Below are 20,755 nucleotides of genomic sequence, written 5' to 3'. Positions count from 1 at the left end.
CAACTTCCTCTCTCCATACCGGCCCCCCTGCCTGCCGCTCCTCAACTATCCCTGTGTTGCATAAACTCCCCTCTTCCTTGGAGTGCCCCCCCATCAGACTTATCTTCCTCACTCTCTTACCTCCACGGCCTTCCTCTCCATTGCCGAACTGCCCTCTTCTTCTTCTTACCATTACTCTGCCTTTTCGTCGCTGCACTCTGCTCCCACCCATATTTTCTTGCGTCTTCCTCACATTTTAAGAATAGGTCTTCCTCACCTAGACCCCTGCCTTTTTTTTAAATCTCTCCTGCCACCCTCAAGTGGCTCACCGGGGGTGCCTGGGTACTCATCACTCCTCCCGCAGCGCTCCAGCGACTCCCACTGAGTGCCTGGCTCTTCTGTTTTCCTTTTTTCCCCTCTTTTCTACCTCCTCTCCCTCCCTGTCCTTTAATGCGCTCCAAAGTAAAATCACATACCCGGGGCAGGAGAGGAAGTCTGTTGCTCTGGCTTTTTTTGGGGCGGGAGCCATTTGCTCTAGGGGACACAGGCAATAAATAAACACCTATTCACTGAACTCTACGCTCAGTAGCCCAAAATGAGTCAAAGCAAAATCTATGTAGACAGCTCTTACAATCAATATGGGCAAAACCCCCATGTTAGCAAAAATAAACAGTACACAGTGGCAAAACCGACCAATAGCAAAACAAGAATGTATGATTAACATTACAAATACCAGCAGGAAGAACTTAACTGGAGGCAAGATAGTGTACCTGCACGAACAACCTTTAAAATCTTGACAACTTCAGGCAAAATTACAAATTTCATAACCAAGCTATAAAACATGGTCAAATTGAGTAAACTGCCAGAGAGTAACCCTGACAACACTTCTCACAATTCCCTAGCGCTCTAGTGGCAGGCGTGCCCCCTTTCCTTTTCCCACCCCAATCCGTGATGTCAGAGCAGGCCTCTATCAATTGCCCTGGTGGTCTAATGGTCTTCTATAGGCACCATTTCCTGAGGGAGGAGGCGTTTAGTGGAGGCCCCTGCTCTTTCCATCCCAAACCCTCTCTATCCAGGTAGGGATGTCATTTCACCAAAATACCTGGGGAAGCGGAAGTGACATCACATGGCTCGGGAGGATAGCCCAGGGGCAACATGCTCGCCATGGAAGCAAGGCAACACGGAGCAACACAGGTTCGATCTGGGTATTAAGTGTGTTATAAATAATCAATCATATATGACCCTTGACCTCTGATGACATCACAGGAAGTGATGTCATTTGACCCCGCCCCAAAGTGACATCACGGGAAGTGATGGAACACAACCTTTCACCCCTTGTCAAAACAGGAAGTGGCATCACATAGCATTGTTTCTAAGTACACTATGAAAAATATGGTAACGATATCACTGTAAAGTGATGTGCATTTATACAAGAACTGATCACCATATGTATCATTAATATCAGCGCGTATAGCCCCATATTACCAAATGACTGTGAATGCAAGCAGACGTCCAAGGCCAAAGGATAATAATGTGTTATTATATAGCCTACATGCTTCATATAGAACAAATACACATACAATATTACCCAACCTGTGTTGGTACTCATTTATCAACCTCAGCAGGATTAAAGGCTGAGTTGACCTTGCCGAGAGTTGAACCTGCAACCTGCAGATCACACACACATTGCAGCAGCAAGTGCTCTACCCACTGAGCTTTCTTAACGGCTATAGATATCAGAAAAACAGCCACTTCAGAAACAATGAGCCACATGCTGCTGACCTCAGTGCAGGAGCCTCAATTTGATTTAAACATTTTTTTAGGGGTAGCAAGGGAGACCACAGGGGTAGCAAGGGAGACCACAGGGGTCTCAGGTGCGATGCCTGGTGACCCCTAAATGACGTCCCTATACCCAGGGTGCAGGGTGGCTTCTGGATTGCATCCTGCCTAATGTGAGCCTCCCTGTAGCCTCGGCCCTGCCCTGTTTTTGTCTCTACACTTCCCCACCACCCAGCGGAGGAATTGGGATGGAACAAGATAGATCAGTACTCCTGCAAAGTTTGTCTTTTGGAGTGCCAGTCCATAGATCCCAAGGCCAAACACTGCAGGCTAGGTAGAAAAGTATATCACGGTCATACTTCCCAGCCATAGGCTCCCCATATCACCCATAGGCTGCAGCTCAGGAGTTTCACAGATTCATTTATGAGCTCTGAGCAGCAGGGCAGGTCAGGTGCAAGGAATTTTGCCACCCTAGGCAAACTGTCAGATGGGCGCCTCCCCAATCCCACCACACTCCAGATCCTAACCGTTCTCAACCAACCATCCTCATTTTGTTACCGATTGCCGCCAACCCATTACCTCCACCTAACACATTGCTCACGTCTTCTGCTGTAGATGGATCCCATTGCACTTTCCTCGCCCTCACGTCCACTCACAGTCTTAGGTTTCAGAAGTCAAATTAAAGCCTCTGTTTTTCATAAATACCGGTTTATTCAACAAGCCAATGATACTATAGCAACAACAAATGTAATGTGTAATGTGGATCTAATCCTTTCTGTAAATTATATATAGGCAATACAGGCAGTAGGAAAACGATGTTGGTAATACATACTACCTGTAAGCACATAAGCAGCACTACCTGGTACAAAATACTAAACGTGTCCCAAAACATGCTTACTATGATATGTATAAAATCAGTAATAATTTGCAATATGTCTCTTATTATTTTAAAACACCTAAAAAATGTAAAACCAGTGAGTAACTCCAAAACCATCAAAAACCCAAGAAACACAGGGGCAGAAGTGGTTGCCCATCTGTTGACAAACCATGAAACATGTGTCTGGGTCACCAAAGCCATCATTTATGATACATGATGGCTTTGGTGACACAGACATACAAAAACACACATATATCTAGGAATGCACGCGACTTCGAATCGTACCAGATGTGTGTTAAAACACGTGAAAATGCACAATAGAAATGAACTTTCCGAGGTTTAATTTTCACAAATGTGAAAACAAGGTTCTTGATATCAATGTGTTGAGCAATGTCATGCTCAATTGACAAGGTTGCTAGACCAACAAATCTTTCTTGCATCATTGAAGATCGAATTTAACTTTTGATCAACTTTCGCTTTGAAAAGCTTCTTTCGCCACTTGCCACTGAAACAGGCAGGGTTAAGAGAATCTGGAGAGCGATACATGTGTTGGGCATACTCTCTGTCTAGTTATTATTGTATACAAAATTCAGTACATCTTGTGATGATGAACTATTTGGAACTCTTCTTGCAATAACTTGCAATTCATTGCAAAGATCTGATTCATCAATGTCCTTCGAGTCCCTATGTTGTTAAGCTTTCTGTAGCTTCAAGCAGTCGTCAAAGATTTGATGTGCCACCTTAGTATTCAAACTGTGTATGTTAAAGAGGAAGCCAAACACAGGACTCATTTAATGCATTTGAGTAAATATCTCTTCTACAGATTGAAGGGCTGTGTCAATGATCGCAAATAAAAAGTTCACTTTGAAATTTTCCTTGGAGCTTTCAATAGGCTCATCATCTGCTTCATATTTGAAATGCTTCTTCTTTCTTTGAAAATGGACAGAATCATCAGGTTCAAATCACGCAGGAATTTCCAACTCTTCTGCAAGTTTACGTGCATGGACAAGTGCTTTCTCAAACTCTTCATCACTCCTGCACCGACTAAGAAATTTCCTGATTTCTTCCAGTTGTTTTATAGCATCACAAACATCAAGTGTGTTTGCCTGAAGTTGTTTGCTTGTTACATTTAGCTCAAAGAGAATGTTATACCACACAACAAGGGAAACTACAAACCTTTGCAAGACCTAATGCATCTATGTGAGAAATATTGCCACATGATCCTGTTTGCGTAGTGTCATTTGATATCTCAACTAGTGCATCATACACATGACCAAGCTGATAGCGGAGATGATTCAAGGCATACATTCGACTTTCCCATCTTGTGTCACTCAGTGGTTTCAATGTAACATTTTTAACATGGCACTTTAGAACTTCCCAACGGCGTGTTCAGCCAGAGAAATACACATAAATATGTTGTACTATGTCAAAGAAAGCAGTTGCCTCAAAGCAACACTTAACAACCAAATTTAAAGAATGTGCACTGCAAGGAACAAACAAAACACATGGATTTACATCCAACATTATTCATTGTCCACCATTTTCTTCCCCCTTCATATTGCTTCCATTATCAAAGCCTTGGCCAGTCAAGTTTTCAATGGGCAAGGACATTTCTTGTAATTGGTGGAGAATAGTGTCTGTCATATACTTGCTCGAATTGTGTCTTTTAGTGGCACAAATCCTAGGAAATGTTCTTTTATGCATACAGTCACAGGCTCACAATGATCAGAACCCAATACTGACATGGTGGTCTGTCATTGTCATTTGTTCAAATGGCTGACATCTGGTGTGCAATCTAGAATGATTGAAAGTACTTTGCAGCCCGAATTGAGGCTAGGATTTCCTCTTTAATAGTTGTGGCTAAAAACGGAATAAGTTAATTTTGTATATATTTTTCCGAGATAGTGAATGTGTGTCTTTTGGTCTGTTATTTTATGAAGATACTCATCCATGAGTAGGTCAAACAAAGCTAGATATTCAACACATTTCAGGAAGTTTCCATTACGAAATGTATGCAGTTTTTCATGCGTTTCACGAAATGCTAGATTTTGCAAACCAAGAACTCTTACTAAAGCAATCAGTCATTCTAAGATTTGCTGCCAATACTTCTCTTCTTCCTTAATGAGGCGCACATTTTCATTATCCATTGTTTTCTACTTTTTCATTCGCAGTGCCCGTTCCTTCCACTTTTGAATATTTTGTAAATGCTCCTTGCCTTCTTCATGCACTGCTAGAATTGCAGACATGTTTTTCCAGTCCTTGACCCTTTGTCAGCAAGAGATGATGCACTGGTTGGATTACTGCTAAACAGCTTACAACAGAAGCAAAACACAGTGTCCTTCGATGTGGAATACTGTAGCCACTGACGGTGCACATCATCTCCGTTGGGAAGCCTCTGTTAGTACTTATTTGAGGAAAACTTTCTTTTGTTTCTGTCTTTAGGAAAAGGAAACTGCATAACCTGTTCTGGCCTATGTTCTACCAGGATTTGCCGGACATGGTCACTGCTTTTGGAGGGAACATTTCCCCAGGTAGCAGCATCACTATAGCTCACGCAGCAACACTTTCACATCTTCCCAAATCTTGAAGCTGCAATTGTTCATTCGGTTCCTTTTCTACATTGAGAGTTTGCATTTCCAAATCTTCTTCCACTTGTGAGGCAGTAGCTGTATCTGCCATCTCAACTTCAGTATCCGGGGGATCCTTTGAATGATCTTCATCTTGATCTTGCAGTGGATCGCCTGAAAAATATTTAAGAAAAGTCTCTTCTTGTTTTGCTTTTGCTTTTTCCCGTTTTCTTCTGAGTTTATTATACTGTGACCAAGACAATTTCTTTCTATTTGCCATGATGCACACAAGCTGAAAAATGATAATCCCAATGGATTACTCATGCTTCCATTAAATAAAAGTTAACAATCCAGTGTTCTGCACAGCTTTCAACACAACATATACACATAGCCATTGCTTATTGTGGCATGAGATATATAAAACGTATACACCACTGAGAGCCCTACCTTTTCATAACTGCACTGAGCATTGCTACCAAGCAACCATGCCTGCTCCTAAATTAGCCGCATACAGCCTCCTCCTGCAGATCCTGTAATTCCAAAAAACAGTGAAAATGGTAGAATGTGTGATATACAAGACATAGCATAACAGGGCATTTCAAATAATTCACTAATTTCTTGCCGTGTGGCAGTAATCTAGACAGCTCATGTACTTTGCTGACTGCCTGGCGGTCAGAAAAAGGAGAAGAAATTAATGTTAGTTCTTCTGAGGCCAGTGCTCTTTCCTAGAAGAGATTCAGTTATTTGCCCAAGATCACACAGTTTCTTTAAATAGTGAAGCTGGAATGTTAACCCAATGTGTAGTTTAGGCACTTGCACACAAACCTTTCATGTTGTACTTGCTACCTACCCCTGGTATGGTAGGTGCAGAGCCAGTGACTTGGCAGGTGTCCTGATTCTGGAAGGCCGGTAGGATTGGGGCAGAGTTCACTGCATAACAGGTTACCATATCTGTAATCGGTTGGGTTATCTATGCACTTTTGTTTTCACATTCTAGTGATATAAACACACAACACAGCCACTCTCCCGAGGCCATGCATCCTATGATAGAGGTAGCACCTGCTTATATTTGTTTTAAAGCTTACTAAAGAGAATGCCTACCCTACAGGCCAGGGCACTAGTGTCTAGTACACAGTCAAAACAATAAGAAGCATTGCCAAGTCAATAGGTGGGGTTATTTTATTGTTGTGAATGTCTCGGGTGGTAATTGATAACATGCCCAACCGCAATCACATTTATTCCATAAGCAAATGGCATTAGCACCTGTCCAAATGCAGTTCAGATATATTGGTGCTAATGTTGTTTGCATATAGGCAAAATGCAACTGAGGTTGTTGTGCAATTGATCATAATACCGCCCCTTATCTGCGTTTATAGACAAATGCAGAGAGACGGGTTATGTGTTCCCCAATACTGACGGCTGTTATTCATAAATACCTCTGCTGATGCGCATCAGTCCTTCCTTGCAGCAGCTCCTGTTATTATTGTACTGGGAAACAATGATACTAATGTGCCTTGATCCTGCGCTGCAGGGAGCTGACGGTTCGTCACTGAAGCCCACACACATCTCCTAGCAAACCACCTGCCATTATTCCAGTCATGGAACCTAACCACAGCTCTCCCCCAATGCACCTCTAGCCTGACCTGCTCCATCCCCTGCTACTCTATGTAGTCGAAAGCATGCACAGCTCTGTCAAATCACCTGCTGATTATGCAACACAGCCCTGCTGTTCCTATTACAAATTATTGCACTCTTTTAATAGTAAAGTTGAAATGCTTATCTGCAGCAGTGGTGCTTGTTAAACAATGTGAGCCTGGCCTGCTAGTGTTGAGAAACCATCAACACACGGTAGGAATGAAAATCAAGCCCTAGCATGCAGGAGGTGATCTGCACACAGCAGTTCACACCCAGTAGACTTGCCACCGTGCTCCAGCAGAGATCTCCTTGATATCAATGTATTCCCTGTGTCATGAGGGTTCTCTATGGCAGTGGTCTGCAACCTGCGGCTATACAGATGTTTGGGACTATAACTCCCATGACCTCAGACCAATTAATTTGCTGGTTAGGGGAAGTGGGAGTTGTAGTCCAAAACATCTGGTGTGCCAAATGTTGTAGCCTTCTGATCTACGGGGTGACAGGTGCATGCACCACCTCTAACCCACAAAGCCATGTCCCCTTTGAAATGGTCATTATTAAAATAAATTGTATAGTGCCTATCATTTTCCAATAAACAAGTTGTCACCATAAAAATTATTTCATCCCATTCATAGTTCTTAAAATTCAAATAATTCCTGAGCATGTCCAGCTTTTCCATTACTTGCAGTCAAACACAGCACTGTCCAACTGCCTGCGTCTTTTCCTTACACATGAACCCACACAATGCTTGTTAAACAGAATGGGGAGCATTTACCTCCAATGCATAGTTTTGGTATGATACACGGTCAGCCTTGTTATTTATTTGCAGGTACATCTGAGATATGTTGTACACTGTATTTCCATTCTATCAATCCTAAAACAGCAATACGGATGAATTCCAAATAGTCAATGGAAAATGTTAAGAATCCATTTCAAGCTTTCATGAATTTGAAGAATGCAGCTCCCATTAATACATTATTTTGCCCCTGATGGCCCTTAAGTGTCACTGCAAATGAAAACTGAAAAGGTCACATCACCCCATAGGAGTAACAATCCTTGGGAAAGTTCCTTGAAAGCAGTTTCGTTTTGCGGTTCACTGTACATTCACCCACTGAGTGGTGGCACAGGTCATGAGAGATATCATTCTGGATGTGTGCAGTAGTGTAGTTCAGTTTTGCGAATGATTGTGGGAGCCCAAGTGGTACCAATGAGAACACATATTTGAATGGTTTCTGAGGGGATACAATTTTGGAAAGATAGCTGTAGAGTGTGCATGATGGAGTATGGAAGAAAGACATGTCTATATTTCCAGTTCCGACCCCCTGGTCATGGGATGCAGCCTCCAGCACAGAGACACGTCACTGCCAAGTCACCTCTCCTCTGGGGCCTGGCTACCCCGGAGAGCACATGCACTTCTGAAAACATGTAATGTCATTGTCACATCACAGCGTATGGCATTGGCACATCTGATCTCCACCATGTATTTTATTTTAACATGCTTTCGAACGCCTTTTAAGCATGTTCTGCTTTTCTAAAGAAAAAGAGGTCTTCATTTTGTCAAACAAGACGTTAGGCCTCATTACGGGTTTGGCGGTAGCCATGGCGCTATTGACGCCATGGCTGCCTCCAAAACCAGGTCCGGGTTCCCTGAATAGGGAAATTCCTGGGCCATTCCGAGTTCGGAGGGCCCGGTAATTCCTCCCTCTGGGAACCCGGGCCCGGACCTTCCCCATTCTCATTGAGCCCCCATAGGGCTCAATGCGAATGGGAGCGAGAGCTAACAACGGGCCGATTACGACCGGCCCGTTGTTTGCTCCCTGGTCCCCTCGCAAAACCCGGTAAGGACGCCTGGTTTTACCAGGCGTCCTTACCCGGACCCGCGAGGGGACCTCGTAATCTTGTGGAATGGGTTTAATGGGTCCGCCTCCATTAGCGGAACCCGTTAACCCATTCCGCAAAGGTGGTAATGAGGCCCCTTGTCTTCTTCAGAAAAGTAGAACATGTGTGTGATCGGAAAAAAAAAAGTTAAGTGTTGGGCTGGCCCCGACCGGAACTTAGCCATGAGCTGCTCTCGGCTGAGTTGTCTCGGCTCAGACAGCACACAGCAGGCTGAGAAAAACCCCACAGAAAGCAAGGAGGAGGCCGTGCTGCAGAGCGAAGGTGCCTCGGAGGTGAGGCAGTTGTCCCCTCACCTCCCGCCCTGGCCCTGAGAGGCTTGGCAGCAGGCAGCAAGAGAACATTTCATTAAGAAAACCAAAGAAGGCAAGGAGGAGGCTGCGGAGTGGCAGAGCCTCAGAAGCAAGACCGCCGCCCCCTCACCTCTTACCCTGGCCTTGAAAGGCTTGGGAGCAGGCAGATTCAGAACATTTAATTAGAAAAACCACTGAAGGCAAGGAGGAGGCAAGGCCGCGCCGCGCAGCTGCACCGGTGGAGTCTCCGAGGTGAGCCTGCCGCGCCGCCCCCTCCCCTGGCCCAAAGAAGCCTGGCAGCAGGCGGCAGAGAACATTTCATACAATGTAGTACAACAAAAGAACAGGGTCGTAATTGGAGTCGGCACCTCCTACCTGTGTTGTTGGTCTGGTGTGTCTTGAGAACCGATCAAGTGAGTCTAGTCTCACTCTAGGGCCCTGGGGCCTTGCTAGTGCACCACCGCACGGAACAAAGGAAGGCTGCTGTAGACATGTGGAGCAAGCTACTGGCGGCACGCAGCAAGCCTCAGACGACGACAAACTAATTTGCATCGGCGCAAGCCGGTCTCGAGTATCGAGTGCACTGCATGTGCAGAGTTAATACGCAGGTGCGAGCGGCCGCCATGTCCACGCCCCGCGCCCTGGCACTCGTGACCCAACCCCAACCTCCTCACAGGGCTGTGCCTGTCTTGCCTGCTGCTGCTGCTGTCTGACTGCAGAGTGCCCAGGAAAATACAATCATATACAATACAAAATGCCTTTGGCGGGAATGTTGCCCTAACATTTGCACATATAGGCAAGTGCCTAACCTTGTCTAGTGGATGCACCAGTCCTGAGTGTGGCAGAGTTTCTGAGAAGAAACAGTGGGTTCTACCACAACTACATAGATGGCCTAACAAGCTGAATTCTATGTCTGGGGTTTGTGAGGACAGCCTCCACTTTCATAATTGTACACTTCTTTCTTGTTTCAGTTCTTGGATAGTATATTGCAACCAATTTAGGATCCATTCCCATTCAGATTGTCTTAGAAACGAAACTTAGGGCCAGGGTGGGTTGGGGTGATGCAAGCTCCTACACGATCAACTGTAGGAGTGACAACAATTCAACAACAAATAGGGTGGTATCAAAAGGAAGAAGTGTCCGAATGGGGGTTACAATAGTGACGAGATCAACTCAGGATGTTTCATTACAAATGGCAAAAGCAAACAGGACATATACATATTTGAAAGGGCCATCAGTCTTCATGGATCAAACATTAATTTGACTTTTTATTTAATTTAATTTGTGCTTTCTTTTATGACAAAAGTGACTGAATATTCTTCGGCAACTAACTTTCTTCTTCTATCACTGCTTCTTCTGCAAACATTCTCCACAGCTCTTGTAAGGCTTCCACAATCACTGCTCATCATGCTGACTCCAACAATGTCCGATTCTTTGCTTCTCTCCGCTGTCAACATTCCCGTAGAACTTAGCAACACTCACTGTTAAACCTATTGCAGAACTCAGCCTTTCGCTGATAGATCATGCACAGCCCCTGTCCCCTGTGTCATTCCCCTGCTCTGCCCTCTCCAGAGCATAGATTCACTGGTTCTCAACCATGTTGCATGGCTGCAGGGCCAAACCTGTCTAGCTACTGTTCTGTGCCACTGCCCTGCGTCATTTCCCACAGAGATAGTGATATAGGTCTGAAAGTTGAAAGTTAACTATATTTTGAATCTAGCTTCTGTTCTCTGGCACTGCCCTGCATTTTTTTCCACAGGAATAGTGCTGTAGGTCTCTGATATCGAATGTAGCTAGTGTTTACTACAATAGGTCTGTAACTTTGAATCAATGTACTGGTCGGTGACACCACCTTGCATCACTTTCCACAGGGTTAGCGCCGTAGGCTTGATTTTTCTCCACAAGAATTAGGCGCTGGTCCTCTCAATTCTCATTCCTGTCCCCCTCCCCCACGCAAACCTACACAGTATAATATATCCTTCCACATTCTCACACAGCTAGCACAGACATTGCACTCGACTAAGGCTGCTCGTTGGCCCCTCGCAAACTCTGCAGCCCCGTCCTCTGGGCTGAGCCGGCTGACAACCCACCATTCCAAGCAGCTACAAGGTTAGAGGGGCACTCTGGCACACCAGAAACCTGCCTACCCTCTCACTCAGACCCCACCCCTATTAATCTCAGCTTCCTTTTCCTCCTTGTCCTTTGGAGAGAACACATTCCCCCAGCCTTCCCAGACCAACCTTGCCCCCTCCTACACTGGTCTCCCTCTAGACACGCCCCATCCACCCACCCCCCCCCCACCCCTCAATCCCCCCCCCCTTCGGACCATCTTTACCTCCTCACACTCCCTTGTTTACCCAGCCATCTCTCACTCTTTGCATCCCTAAATGCTGCCTGGGCTGCCCTAGCAGTAACCCCTCCATTCGGTGCCTGGCCGATCCTCACACACCCACATATCACTGGCACCCCAGAATCCCTTAAAACACAGACACCACACTACCCGGGCTCTTTAATCTCTACACACCTCACCCTATCTCCTCCCCAGACATCACCCCTCACTTAGACCCTCACAGTTTTCCTCAATTCACCCAACCCAGTGAAATCGCTCTTCAGCCTGTTTTACAACACTCTGAGCACTGACACCAGACACTCTGCACACTTTTGTCCTTGAAGTCAGCACCTTTATCCCACATCCGACCATAGAAGACACCTAACCTCTCACTTGCTACAGGATTCCCACTCAACCACCCCAGTCGCCGCCCTGCACCCCTTCCCTCCCCCTAGCCCATCCCAGCTTCCACTCCCCTTTCCACACCTCAACACAGGTACTCCACCCCATTATCCATGCACACACCCCCTCCACCGTGCACCGCCACACCCGTCAACCAGGGATGGACTGGCCTATAGGGAACTTTGGATATTTCCCGGGAGGCCTCTGCACCTTGAGCCTGCTGAAAATGTGTAATATGAGGCCACTTTGAAAACTATTTCCAGGGCCTCTTTTGGTTCCCAGTCCACCCCTGCAGTCAACTCCCATGAGCCCTTTTCTCACACACACCAAGATTACACCCAACATCCCCCACTACTCCCCAGCACAGAGACATTGGACCCTCTCATAGTATCCACCCACATCCCAACAACTATCAGACTCTACCACACCCACCCCTCCCAAACCCTGCTCCACTTCACATTGCTTTCACCACAGGCCCCCTGAGGGGATCTCAGCTCCAGTCCTCTCCCACCCTCTCACCCATCCCACCTCTGCACCCCCTACCTGTGGCAAGCCAGCGCCATCCACCTAGTCCCCCTCAATCCTCCTCCCATCACAGCATCTAGCATCAAACGTACGTGCATCCTAATTAAGGTCAGACCTGCGGGCTAAAAATCACGTAATATCCCCTGAAGGCCTTGACATTCTTTTCATCACAGAAACCTGGTTTCTCCCAGGACTTCCGACCTATTGCACACAAGGCTTTTCCCCTGGACTACATCCTTATGGTGTACAACAGAACCAGCAGGCAGATTTGCCATCCTTTACTAATCCCACCTCACCATTTCACACTCTGAGGGACAAGCCTGCAACGCAGACTGCAAACCCCTTCTAGTGAAATTTCTCATCACTCCCACCCTTACTCACAGCTTCTTACTCATATACAGAACCCTGGATTCTACAGATATTTTGCTGAATCCCTCAGCGACTCCTTACTGGCCATCCTGGTTACTCATCTCTCCATCACCATGCTAGGGGATCTCAATATATGGTTCGATGTCCCGCATAACCCCATGACATGACCAATCCTAGACAACCTGGAAGCCATCCACCTGACTTAACTGGTATCAGGGTCCACACACTCTGCATACCACACCCTAGATGCAATCTTCAGTTCCTCCGAACGGATCTCCACACTCCCCACCTACCACTAATCTGGACGGAGCATGCTGCCGTTTTCTTCACGCTCTCCACAGCAGACCCTCCTTCTCCCTGGTGTCAACCCTGGACCCTCCACTTATTCCTGGGCTTGGCTGACTTGGCTGACTCACTTTCTCTGACCACTCCCACAACATAGCCGTTCAAAGAAAGCGCACCATCGGCTCTAAATTAGCAACCCTCCCGCCCCACTCCCTTGCACCCACATCCAGGCTCACAGACCCAGCCATAACCCGCCCACTCTTCTCTGCCTTATCTCCCATCTCCGACAGGGAGGTCATTTCACCAAAATGTGAGAGGTAGCGGAAGTTGCATCACACGACCCTTCACCTCTGATGACATCACAGGAAGTGATGTCATTTGACCCCACCCCGAAGTGATAATCCGGGAATCGATGAAATGCAACCTTTCACCCCATGACAAAACAGGAAGTGGCATCACATAGCATTGTTCCTAAATACACTACGAAAAACATGGTTATGATATCACTATAATGTGATATATATTTCATACAAGAATGGTTCGCCACATGTATCGTTACAGTGTGTATGGGCCATATTACCAAATTACTGTGAATCCAAGCAGACGTCCATGACCAAATGATAATCATGTTTTATTATATAGCACTTAGGCTTAAGTGCTTTATATATATACATACAATATCACCCACCTGCTGATGCTACTCATTTATCGACCTCAAAAGAATGAAAAGCTGAGTTGAGGTGTTTAAGAACAGACTAATTCAGTGACTCACCCCCTGAAGTGTGCCTGACATAAACCTTTAATGAGTCTAGCAATTATTGTATGGAATTCCAGAAAGACACATTATTTGGTATTCCTATTCTTTCTTATTTACGGTCACTGCTGAAAGTGTTGGTTTTGTGGATCCCCTGTCATTTTATCATAAGATACCTGAAAAAGAAAGCCAGCCACTCCAGAAGCAAAGAGCCACATGGCGCTGGTCACAGCCCAGGAGCTTGCATTTAAAAAAAAAAAGCAACTTTTTATTTTTACATTTATTTTTAGGGGTAGCAAGGGAGACCTCAGGGGTTGCAGTTGCGACCCCTAAATGACGTCTCTGATCTCCGACCCTGAATTCCTTGAGCTACTAGCCAGCAGGTGTCCCTCAGGATCTCACGGAAATCCCTGCCTCCTTCTCTCCTAAAAGATATCCTTTCCTCAACCTGTTCCTGCAGCATTGCAAGATCTATCATTACCACATCACTCACCAGGCATGCTCCCAGCAGTTTTCAAGACATCCCACATCAAACCCCTGCTAAAAAAAAACCTCCCTTGATCCCATTCTCCCGGTTCCATGTCATTTAATCCTGTTATGTTTTTTCGCGGGTTTCTTTACCGTGAATTTTTTTAATGAAAAAACCCATCAAATTTTTTTTACATTATTTTTGGCGGGCTTCCCCCCCAAACCACTCATTCCCTTTCATTTGTTATCTATTCCCAAACACCCACATCCCTAATATATAATTTTCTACCCCCCCCCAAAAAATGTGATGTTTTTTTGTTAAAATATTCGGGTTAAAAAACCCGCGAAAAAACGTCCCGTGATGAAAGGAAGTTGTACCATTCTCCCAGCCAACTACAGACCTACCTCTAACAACCGTTTCATAGCCAAACGAATTGACCGAACAGCCTACTCCCAGCTATGCCTTTTCTCTGAATCTAACCTCCTCTTTGACCCCACCCAGTCTGGATTCAGACCCCTACGAAAAACTGAACCATCCCAGTCTCCACGTGGGATGATCGCAAAAGAACCTCTGACTCGGAAGGTTGTGCCTCACTTGTCCTTCTTGACCTCTCAGTGGCCTTTGGCACATTTGACCAGCGCACCCGCACGGCCAGACTACACTCACTCGGCATCAGGGATGCAGCCTTGAAGGGGATATCCTCCTTTTTCTCCAACAGATCCCAAATTACACACATGCTTCCCTTCTCCTTAACTTCGCTCCCTGTCACCAACAGAGTACCACAGGGCACCAATCTATCATCCCTGCTCTTTTAGTACTACCTGAGCCCCCTCCCTGCTCTTATCCGTTCACACTGCCTGACTTGCTTCAACTATGCAGATGACACATACATTATCTTCAAGATCCCAAAGGACAACTCCTACTTCTTCCCCGACCTTGCTGCATGCCTCACAGATATCGAACACTGGATGATGACTAACCACCTCCTTCTCAACCCCAGAAAAACTGACATCATAATCTGCAGGAAGACTGCCCTCTTCTCCCAACTCACCCATTGGCCGTCCTCTCTAGGCTCTCCTCTGCCTACCACCAACACAGTAAAGGACCTTGGATGCACCATCTACGCAGATCTGACACTATCACATCACATCAACTCTTGTCAAAATCATGTTATCTACACCTACGCGTTCTCCAACACATCTTCCCCTACCTCATCTACCCTCAAAGTGTTGCCACAATCATGCCCATTGTCCTCTCTCACCTAGACTATGCCAGCTCATTCCTGTGTGCCCCTGCAGCTCAACTCAGGAAACTGCATTGGGTCCAAAACACTGCAGCCAGGCTCCTACTGGCCCTAGACCGTAGAAAGCACATCACACCCACCCTGCGTTTCCTGCACTGGCTCCCTATCGGGCAACAGTCCACCTTCAAGGCTATGTCCATCACCCACCGTGCTCTGCACAACACAGGCCCAGAATATCTACAACACAAGCTCCCCCCTACAGACCCAACAGAAACTGAAATCTGTGATCTGGCACAACTCTCCTCCTTGCCATCCCACCCGCCAAATCGACTTGAATGGAGTCCTGCAGTACCTCATAGACTGCAGAGTCTACAGATCGGCAGACCATACCTGGGAGCCTGCAAAGCATGTGCATGCCCCTCTTTTGATACATTGTTTCCATAAACTTCACCACTGGAAACCCAGTGGATCTAGACCTGGAAGTGTGGGATCGATGGAAGAATGTGCATCAAACGTCAACCAGAAGATGCACAGTGCTTGACAGCCGCATGATGGCCGCCACCGTATCTGTCAACCATTCTGCAAGACAAACTAAATGCCAATCACAAGATGACTCCTATGCGGCGTCTGTCCTTATACGCTCTGTGGGTAGGAGCTCACTCCAGACAAACAAATATGTAATTATCGCATTGCAACTTTGTTGCAGTCAATGCTAGTTTGCTCGCTTTTGCACTCGCTAGTGCTACAATCTGTATTCCTCTAATTCCTTGCCTAATTTCTACCTTGTTCCCTACCGGTGGTTCCTGTGAACCGTTCCGTTGTTTCCGTCTGCCTTCTGCCTTGCTATTCTTAATTTACGACAGATTCTTTTTATTTAACCTTTTGCAATACAGGGATCTTTTGTGCCTTACTGCAATTCTGCCTTTTGATTATGGTACCATCTACACCCTGCTCTACTGCGGTCCTCTCTTCAACTGGATTGCTGTCTCGTTTCCACAAGGTTTTGTACCCCCTTGAAGGTTTTTTTTTCTTGGGTCTGGCCTTTTCTGGCGGCCAGTCGACTGTGTTCCTACTCTGGGAGTCCTGGCTGCTAGGATGGACAGGCCTTTTCTCCACGACACCAAGACTTCCAACAGACCACAGTTAAGATCTAAACCTGAAAGACTTTCCTGTGCAGGTTCTATTTCCCTGACCTTAGAGTCCCACTCACATCCAAAAAGGAAAACTGGACTGCAAGTAGTTATCTTCTTACAGAGACTGTATTTTTTCTAAAAACGTACATTTAAATCTTATAATGAACCTCAGTCACTAGGAATGTTTAATTGTTCTCAGGTTATTTCAATGGTAGACAGAAAGTGCTTGCAATATATTTTATAAAGTACTTGCTAGATTATCACTGATTTTAAAGTTTTCTCTGTTTCACAGCAATTCATTTTCATATATTTTATTGATCTCCCTAGTCAACGCTTCAAGAATTCTAACTTGTGGCCTGCATCTTTTTTCACCTACAGCTTAAATATTCTCTCTCTCTCTCTCTCTCTCCCTCTTTGTTTCTCTTTCTCTCTCTCCGTCATGCAGTAATCATCATTACCACACATGTAAGTCATGTGGACCATACCATTATACCACTCCGTAGGGTCTGGTAATTAATTACTGCATATGGTGCTGGTTTTGTGAGGGAGTAAAATCTGCCACACAAAACCACCTGGAAAAAAGAGTTTAGGCAGAGTGAAAAAAACACCCGTAATTAATAATTAACTGGTGTTTTACCACTGCCGCCACACTCGTAATCAGACTGAAATGTGTCTTCTTTTTAACATTCTTTTTTATTATATTTGATACCATTTGTATTCATGACAACCATTTCAATAGAATGCAAATTGGTGATACCCCCCGTAGCCTCCTTTTGGAACAGCATACATATATATTATGTGGATTGGGGGTAAGCACCTGTTATGAACCAATGTCCAGTAATTTAAGTCTTTGCGGTCAGAACGGTGCTGTGAAGTTTTCTTTGAAAAAGTTCATCAATTCCCTCCAGTCACTTCTAAACTGTGTTTGTTTTTCTGTAAGGTGTACGTCATTGATTCCAGTAACACAAATTCCCATATTATTTTTAACCACTCCTGAAAAGTTGGTACCGCCTCCCCTTTCCACTTATGGGCTGTAAGTAGCAGTGCAGTGATGATCACTATCGCGAAAGCCCTTCTCAATGCTTTGGATCTAGGCACTTGACTCTGACCCCACATCCCTAGCAAGAGTTTCCACAGCGACTTGCTAGATTCCACCTGTAGTATTAAGCAAATCGAATTCTGCATTGCCTCCCAGAATCCCTGCAGTTTCGGAAACTCCCACTATATGTGAATCCATGTACCCCTTTGTCTGTAGCGTTGTTTGGCACTCAAAAGCACCTTCTCTGCCTGCTTCGTATTTAACAAGTTTAGTTGCTGTGTGCCTTTTAGGGGCCTTGGATGGGAAGTCTGCAATGTGTGTTTTCGTTCCTCCGGTTCCTTCTCTAGTTTTCACACTAAGGTTCTAATCTGGTTCCCTCGCTGGGTCTTCGATGCTAATAATTCCCCTCTTATTATAGTTAGAAAATATCCCACTGCACTGATTCCCTTGTGGTCCTGTTTGCATATTTTTTAAACCTGCTTATTTTGCCCTCAATATTATCTTTAAGGACTGGATCTCTAATTGATTCTTTAGGTACGGACCAATGCCACAGGGGGTTACGAGTTTATGGATGTGCAGCCTCATCTGTACCGCGGCAGGATCTGTCAGAGCCAGGGTTCCAATAGTTATATCCTCCACTCTGCCAAGTAACGGAGCCCAGACCCGGGTATAATCGATATGCAATCGTGTTTCGTGTACGCTAGAAAAAAATTGTTGTCATGTGCAATGTTCCCTCTAATTATTTTTCCCTAAGTGCGGAAATGGTTAGCTTCTGTGTGCACATTATTTTCCATGTGCGCAACTGAATAACGAGGTAAGCCGGGCACCGTTAAGGAAATTGGTGCCGGTAATCCCTTTGCGCCCTATTCCGAGGTCCCTTTGCGGGTCGCTTCCTTAATGCCTGGTTTTACCAGGCATTATGGATGGGGCCCGTTAAGGGACTTCAGAGCTAATAACGGTACCGCAATTTGCGGTACCGTTATTAGTGCCTTCCCCCTTCCCATTGAGCCCTATGGGGGCTGAAATGGGAATGGGGAATGGCTTTTTCAATGGGGACTTACCGGTCCCGCAACTGTTGGAATAGACTGGTAAGTGCCCATTGAACGAGGGCGGACTCGGTACCGGTATGGGAGGTAGTCATGGTGCTAACAGCGCCATGGCTACCTCCAACCTCGGAATGAGGCCCCATGTGTATTTCGTGAACTAGCATCTCCGAAAAGTTTGGAAGGGAATGGTCCCTTCCCATCCACTGCAATTCTTTATAAATTGGTGTAAAAGGTGCATCATACAACACTTTTCCCAAACTCTTATGCTAACAAACAAATATTTTATATGTGATTTATAAGTAGAACTCACCAACCAGTCCAAGACTTTGAGATATGCCATAATACCCACCAAAAGTTCTCCTTAGCAGAGAGAAAAGCATGTATGCACAAAAAAAAGCTTTGTATTCTAAGGATAAACAATATGTATATTTGAGGCCATTCCTTTGTTGACACTGCTCAGAGACCATGTAGAAAGTGTTTAATGCCATTGTAAAAAAACACTCCTGTTTATTACAAAAAGCAAATATCTCTCATCACTGATGTGACTGTCAGAAAATTCAGACAGGATACAAGTTTTCCAAATGAAATAATGGCAACTAAAACGAAAGTGCCAGAAAACATGCCACTATAGGAGTTCATGTGCCACTTTAAGTAATTCAAGGGCCAGGAGAGCATGCCTCTCAATTTGTGCAAGGGCGATCATTGCATCAGAATAACTGCACCACACAATTTGATGAGAATTTCTGGGCCTCAGCTTATTATTCATGTTACATTGTCCTGTGACGTTTGTCAACAGTTACTCAAAACAAGTCTTACAGTTTAGAGGCATACACACTATACCTTTTTACTCCCTAAAAAGAGGAAAATGTGTCCAACAAAAAGGGAAACCATGACCATCAGGAGCCTACACCCTGCTTCTATCCACAAAGTTCCCCTGATCCATTTTTGAATCAGTGACTAGCAGAGCAGTGGCATAGGTAGGAACTCTAATAGTATTACTGCCTGATCTCAAGAGGAATTTTAAGGGAAAACAACAGAAAATTAAAGAAAATCACATATATTTGCTTTTTAAGTCGATAGCAGCAAGGTTCACAGGTACAACAGATTAAGTGTTGTCTTCTTTAACTAGGGATGCTGAAAAGCCCTCAGCAGCTGAGAATAGAAAGAAACAGAAGGTGCAGTTTCCTAGACTGTTACTAGAGTTTCCTATCCTTTAGCAGCAAAATAAACACATTTTCTTCACAGTACTTTATTGCCAAAATGTCTGATTTCGTTTTTGAAAGTTGCTGATTTGTTCTTCAACCCATAGGAGTCTTCTCCTAATGCCAGGCATAGCCCATACCCATTGTCCCTTGCAGGCCACGTACATGATAGTGCAATGCTGCTCTAAAATTATAGGGAAAGGTTAGCAATGCTAAAGTAGGAGGTGCAGATTCCGGAATTTGCCTACTCAAAAGCCTAAGAAGGCAAATCAATATTTAAGTTTTATAATGCGTTAACTTGCAAGGTGCCGGCTACAAAGAGCATGTGTGACATATGTACAAAGAATAGTAAGCATGGGATGAGGTTCCACATCAAAGTAGCTTGCTTACTTACAGTCAGTATCCAATATCTGAGTGGACAGTTGGGTTACATAGTCTGGGTGACGCTTTTGCTAAGGCACCATGAGTAACTTGAACGTCATTCATATTATAACAAACATAAAAGATATGGATGTAGGTACTAGTCTGGCAACCTTTTTCAGAGCCAAGCAAGGTAGAGTCAATGTTGTCTGCCAGTATCTGAATGTGGTCTAGGGTGGAGGTTCGAGTCGTAAGGTATAAGTGGTAAGAGTCCAGTATAGTAGTCATGGGTGGGGAGGGACGATAATGTCGTTAATGTGCGCAAGCAAATCTTAGTTGTATTTTCTGTTCATGAAACCACATTTTCATATTAGTTTTTAACCTCTTGTGGGTGTATTATATGTTTAGGTTTTTAAGACCAAGCTTGCACAGTTGGGCAATGTTAATAGGCTACACCAAAATATCAAGACTAGTAAGTATAATTAAGATTTATTTCGAGTGAAAGCAAATGTTGGGTGCCTTCTATGGCTTGTGCCTTGTTAAATGTTTTAGAATAGGTGGGATTTGGCTTTG

General features: G+C 45.0%; 1 protein-coding gene across 1 annotated transcript in view; it reads left to right on the top strand.

The window, feature by feature from the left end:
• The window catches only part of LOC138510826 (atrial natriuretic peptide receptor 1-like), a 488,764-nt gene that overhangs the window by 326,317 nt on the left and 141,692 nt on the right, over positions 1-20,755 (top strand). The window lies entirely within an intron of this gene.

Source organism: Ambystoma mexicanum, chromosome 6p (assembly GCF_040938575.1).
Source record: "Ambystoma mexicanum isolate Mex_15411 chromosome 6p, UKY_AmexF1_1, whole genome shotgun sequence".
Classification (NCBI taxonomy): Eukaryota; Metazoa; Chordata; class Amphibia; order Caudata; family Ambystomatidae; genus Ambystoma; species Ambystoma mexicanum.
Note: the sequence above shows the minus strand (reverse complement) of the source record. Positions and strands in the feature narration are given on the sequence as shown.